Genomic DNA, 6,545 nt, shown 5'->3' on the forward strand with positions numbered 1-6,545 from the left:
CTCTCCTCCTTACAGTCCCACAGATTAAAACTGGTCCCACCATTCAATAAAAGCTCAGTTCGCCTACTGTTTAAACCAGTGGTTCCCAAAGTGGGCAGTACCACCCCCTGGGGGCGGTGGGATTACCTGGGGGGGGCAGTAAGAGGCAAGGGGGCAGCGGGGTGTGTGCTAGAGGTGGACCCCTTCAATTGTGTTTTGGATAGGGTAGGGGGCGCTGGGGTTGAGTTTGTGGAACCAAGGGGGCGGTGGCCCGAAAAGTTTGGAACCACTGGTTTAAACTAAGTAAAGCTTGAAGCCTTTGGGGGAAAACAATTACGTATGAACAAAAGCTTCATTCCGAGCCTTCTAACGAAGACACAAACAGCACTTTCTTGGGAAGACGGTGAAAGAGTCACCAAGGAATGCTGGGTGATGCCAAGACATCCCAGTTCATGGGTTACTTAGCTCCTTTTCGACGGTAACATTTTTCCTATACAGATATTGCTCCTGTCAGGGAGACACACATGCACCCTGCCAAGCAACCCTTCACAAGCGACAGGGAGCCAAACTCTAATAGGACCAAATCCAGGCCTCCCGCTAAGAGAAAACAGCTTACCATACTGTGCCAATTCCCCACCACCACCTGCTTTGTCACAAGCCAAGAAAAATCTAACTTGGAAATATTGCCATTAAAAAAAACACCTTGCTACAAAAGAGCTGTAAAGTTTTGCCAGGCTGGTGAGTCAGTGTATACTGGCAGTTCTGAGCCAAAAACGTGTACTTAACCTCAACACAACCCTTCCACCCCCACTAAAGTTCAAACGAGGACGTCCTTTTTTCCTCTTTCTAACGTGCAGCTGGCTGGGAAACAAGCTGAGAGTCTGCGGCTAGCTGGGGAAAACTGGAGCAGGAAGACAGCCAGGCAGCAAACTACAGAGGTGGACAGTTGCCTGTACCTCCCTGGCACAAAGAGAGCCTAACACTATTTTACCAGCTATATCTATATGTCTATATATAGACATATATATATCTCAACATCTCATATATGTCTGTATGTATAAGCTTGCCTGAACTAAATGAGTATCTGTAACAGGAAATAAAATCCTTGCAGATACCACTTTGCATGTATGAAGAAAGCTCTTCAGTTTAAAGGAGGATGAGGGAGCTTTTCGATTGACACGAACTCTCCTTCACCTATAGCAGCCTGTAAGTCCCCCTCCCCCCCCCCCAAAATACACAAGGCTTTCTGATCATAAATTCCAATGGAAGCTATCTGTACGGAACAATTACACAGAAGCAGGAGATGCGATTTCTCTCACCCTTCCATAATCAGCAGCAGCTGCCAAAAGCTGGTGTCTAAAAAAACAAGAAATATCTTGGGTGTATTCTCCCCCACCCCATCCAAGTCTTGATTCTGCAGTACAGATTCCTAGAACCATCCAGCTGCTGAGACATGAAGGAAAAGGTTTTCTGGCAGAAAGCTGAACACCAAAGCTTTGCATGCAACAACTGCTTAATGTACATCCCAGCCAAATGGGGGCCTTTTGGATCTAACCCTAACAACATCAGAGTTCAACCATTCGGTCATGAAACTACCCTAGCTCCAACAAGGAACAAAACTTTCCTGCAAATCGCAAGTTCCCTAAACAATACAAAGACTGGAACTGTTATCTACGGGTGGAACTTCTCTTGTGGTTGTTACCTGCACTGATTTCATTTGCCTAATTTCCCTGCTATCGAAGTGTCTAATTTAAACACATTGCACAAGGCTTTCCCTCATGTCTTATAGCTACAGTTAGGCACTTCTGCTGCAAGTGATTTACTGAATCAGACCCTTGGTCCACCAATCCTTCTGCATGCCAAGCAGATGCTCTACCACAGCTGACTCTGGGTGGTGGTAAGACACAAGAGGAAAAAAGGGTACAGAGATCATAAAAGGACAGGAATAAGTCCTTTAGCAGACATGGATGCAGGAGTATAACGAAGTTGCTGATAGCCACCACTGAACACATGAAGCTAGTTTACAGTGAATCAGACCCTTGGTCCATCAAAGTCAGTATTGTCTACTCGACCGGAAGCAGCTCTCCAGGGTCTCAGGCATAGGTCTTTCACGTCACCTGCTTGCCTAGTCCCTTTAATTGGAGATGCTGAGGATTGAACCTGGGACCGTCTGCATGCCAAGTAGATGCTCTACCACTAAGCCAAGGTACAAATACAGAAGTAAGGCATACCTTACAGGACACAATAACTACACAAAAGTGGGCAACAATTTGTGTTCTGCCGTGGCTGGAAACACACAGTTAGCTCAGTGTCCCGAAAATTTGGAGCGACTTGATTTTATTATTAAGGAGAACTTATCGGACTCTATACAGAGGAAACTGATCTACAATTTGTTGTAAGGCTCATGATTGGTCACAAGATTTTGTTAAAACTATAATTTTTATAAATGTTTTCAAACTTAAAAATGGACAATAATGGTTAAAGTTGAACCTCCTGTCTCCCCCTTCCCTTACCAACCCCCCAAATACTCCCTGCATGATTGCCCTGATCCTTCCCAATGCTCACCCCTTCCTCAACCTCAAATTACCCCCCCCAAATTATTCCCCAATATAGACCCTAAATTTGCTCTGCATTCCTCTGACTCCAGGTCCCAAATCTCCCTCCATTACAGATACTGATTTGGTTCGGTATTTATTGATTTCAGGATGGATTTTGCCTGTTGCTTTCTACACGCTGCATATTTGTTTTCTTCTGTTCACTGCCGTTTTGGGGGTCCACTTGGACAAAAAAAAAAAAAAAGCAGAAAAGAAATCTGAAAACAAAATAAAATACCCCCCACATAAACCTGACCCCAATACTTTTCCATCTGTACATAATAACGTTAATACCACACAATGCTAATCCAACCCCCAGATCTTCCTCACTTATTATTCTAACACCAACTTTTCCATCCCGCACACCAGCCCTCCAAATCCCTCCCCAAACTCCCCCTCTGCGCACAATTAAAGACCCACATACTGACCCACTGTGCAGTTCCCCCAGCTTTTCTCCCTCCAATACGAAACTCTGAATACCCTCCCAATTAAGCCACGCATACACACCTCCCTCCAACCCCAAATCTTCCCAACCCTAAAGTTATTTCAGCACCCTCTCTGAAAATTTTCCCCAATGATTTTTCTTCTTAATGCCATACTTTCTTCCCCCTTCTGCAATTCCAAGTGCCCCCAACTTTCCCCCTTCTGACACAAAACTTTCTACACCCCCAAATTAACCCTATAACTCCCATACCCCCCAAACATATCCCTCTCCCCAGATGTCTTACTGCTTCTACCCCAATAACAAAACTTTCCACCTCCCCATATGTTCCTCATGCCTCCCCCCAGGCCTACCCCCACCCCCCATGTGGAGCCTAGGCCTTACTTACTCCCATAATGGTGGCGGCAGTTACGACCCCCCCCCCACAATCTCCTCAGAAATCCTTGAGCGGGGGGGGCAAAAGAACGGAGGGGGGAGGTATGTCCTCAGTGCGCCTGCGCAAGGCCCAAAACAACGGGGCTGGACGGGACGACCCAGCAGCACCTGACGCACAGCGTGGAGGTGGGAAGCATCCACGAGAAAGGGGTGTCCTCGCGCATGCGCGTCACGCAGTGTGGGCAGAGGAGAGGGCGGAAGGTAGAGACGCGGCGCTTCTGGAGCGCTTGCGCCGAAAGGGGTGGTCGCTAAAGAGTTACAGGGCTGGAGGGAAGACGCAGGCATTAGAAGGAGGAAAGGTGGGGGGGGGAGGAGAAAGGCGGGAAAATTGGGGGGGCGGGGGGGAAAGCGAGGAATTCGTCGCGCGTGCGCTTTAGCTGCGGAGAGGCTCTTTCCAACGGTCGCCGGGCTCGCGCCGGGGACTATAAAAGGTGGATTTGGCTTTGCGCTGATTGGTCGTTGCGAGCGAGAGGCGGTTTTTTTGCCTCAGTGAGGCAGGAGCTTATTATTGCCCTGTATATAGGGATCTCTTTGGGAGTTTATTTTCTCTAGCCTTCATAAACATAACAAATTAAAACAACTGGCCCTGCCTTAAAAGCGGTGGCTCAGATCGCTCCCCGTGTAGAATACCCGCTCGATTATTTACCGTACTCAAGTAGGAAAACGAAGGAAAGTCTGCTTGACATGCCTCTTGAAGGAGAGACTTACTTACAACCCAACCCATTATTGTGTGTGTGTGCGTTAAGTGTCGTCAAGTCGCTCCCGACCTATGGCGACCCTATGAATTAATAACCTCCAAAAGTCTTGTCGTTAACAGCCTTGCTCAGGTCTTGCAGACAGGGCTGTGGCTTCCTTGATGGAGCCAGTCCATCTCATGTTGGGTCTCTTTTTGCCTTCAGCCTTTCCTAGTATTGTCTTTTACAGTGACTTTTGTCTTCTCATGATGTGACCATAAGTACAATAGCTTCAGTTTAGTACTTTTAGTTTCTATGGAGAGTTCATGTTGATTTGATCTGGAACTCGCTGATTCGTCTTTTTGGCGGTCCACGGTATCCGTAGCCCTCTCCTCCAACACCACATTTCAAAGGAAAACAGAGTTGCACTTACCTGTAACTGCTGTTCATTGAAGTCTTCGGTGCAGACACACATGTGGGACTGCGCCTGCACGCAGGCCTGCCGCCGGAAACTTTTATTAGCCTTAGACCTCTAAAGGGGGATGCCCCTCCCCTTGAGCCGCGGGATGGCTTGGCGCCGAAACCTCCGGGTGCTCCTGGGCGGGGCATCCCCTCAGTTCCTCGCCCTCCGCCAACCCTGGCCAATGAAGTGGATGGATCTCCCGGTGGACCTGAATAAGTCAGGGCCGGGTCAGTCTGAGTAAGAAAAGACCTTAACTCTCTTATCCACCACGCAGGGTGTTACTACTTATTCTTTCGTCTCTTTATTTTTTTTTTTTTTTTTAGGTCGACAGCGGGGTCGGAGGGAGGGATGTGTATCTGCACCGAAGACTTCAATGAACAGCAGTTACAGGTAAGTGCAACTCTGTTTTCATCTTCAGTCTTTGGTGCAGCCCCACATGTGGGATTCTGACAAGCTTACCCAAACGGAGGCGGGTGTCGATCTAGGAAAACAGCGTCTGAAGAACCACTCTTCCCACTTCTGCATCTCTCCTGGCTTGCAGGTCTAGCGCATAGTGTTTGACAAATGTGTCTTCACTTGCCCACGTCGCCGCCTTACAGATGTCGCCAACGGGGACTCTTCTATGGAGCGCAGCCGAGGAATCCTGGGCTCTGGTGGAATGCGCCTTGACTTCCAACGGACACGTCACCTTTGCTTCCCTGTAAGCAAGTTTTATTGCAGATACTGCCCACCTAGCTATGAACTGGGGGGATGCTGGTTTCCCTTTCTTGGGGCCTTGAAAACAAATAAAGAGGGACTTTGACTGCCTAAAATGTTTCGTCCTATCAATGTAATAAAGTATGGCCCTTTTAAGGTCTAACGTGTGTAGAGTCTTCTCTGCCAGGGACGATGGCTTTGGGAAGAAAACGTAATACCAAGTCCTGCGACATATGGAAACTAGAGACCACCTTAGGTCTGAATTTGAGCCTGGGGTGTAGCACCACTCTTTCGTTAAACACTCTCAGAAATGGGCTATCTATCCTGAGAGCAGCCAGCTCACTCACTCTTCGAGTTGACGTGACTGCGACTAGAAATGCCACCTTGGCTGAGAGTAATGACAAATGCGTGTGAGCCAGAGGTTCAAACGGGGGTGACATAAGTTTTGCCAAAACTAGTGAGAGGGACCATTGTGGGGTCAACCTTGGGATCGGTGGAAACACATTATTAAGCCCTCTAAGAAAACGTTTGGAGAGAGGGTGAGAGAACACAGTGTACCCTTCTAGCTTGTCGTGAAATGCTGAAATCGCAGCAAGATGCACTCTCACCGAGGAGACGGTGAGACCTGACTTAGTTAAGTCCAAAAGGTAGTCAAGGATTCAAGGGAGTGGGCAGAAAAAGGGTGAAAGGCCTTTAGTCTCAGACCACCTGTCGAACCTTTCCCACTTCCTATTGTATGAGTACCGAGTGGAGCGTTCTCTGGCTTGAAGGATTACCTCCCTTACTGGGGAGGATAGGCCCATCACTGGTAGGGCATGATCCTCCACGCTGCTAGATGCAGCCTGTCCATACCATGGTGACGAAGGCTGCCCCATCTGAGTAGGTCCGGGTGTTTGGGTAGAGGTCTGAAGGAACCTTCTGCTAAGCGCATCAGTTCAGTGAACCATATCTGCCGAGGCCACATGGGAGCTATCAGGATGCACAAAGTCCTGTCTGATCTGATTTTTCCCAGTACTCTCGCTAAGAGGGGAAATGGGGGGGAAGGCATAAAAAAGGAAGCCTGACCAAGTGATCTGAAAGTCATCCCCTAGGGACATTGGGTCGCTCCCTGCAAGTGAGCAAAATCCCTCTGCCTTCCTGTTCTCCCTGGTGGCAAACAGGTCTATTTGAGGGACTCCCCAGTCTCGGAATATCGGATGCAAGAAGCACTCCTGAATTTCCCACTCGTGATTGGTAAGAAATTTTCTGCTGAGGGAGTCTGC

Source organism: Euleptes europaea, chromosome 7 (assembly GCF_029931775.1).
Source record: "Euleptes europaea isolate rEulEur1 chromosome 7, rEulEur1.hap1, whole genome shotgun sequence".
In the NCBI taxonomy this organism is placed as follows: domain Eukaryota; kingdom Metazoa; phylum Chordata; class Lepidosauria; order Squamata; family Sphaerodactylidae; genus Euleptes; species Euleptes europaea.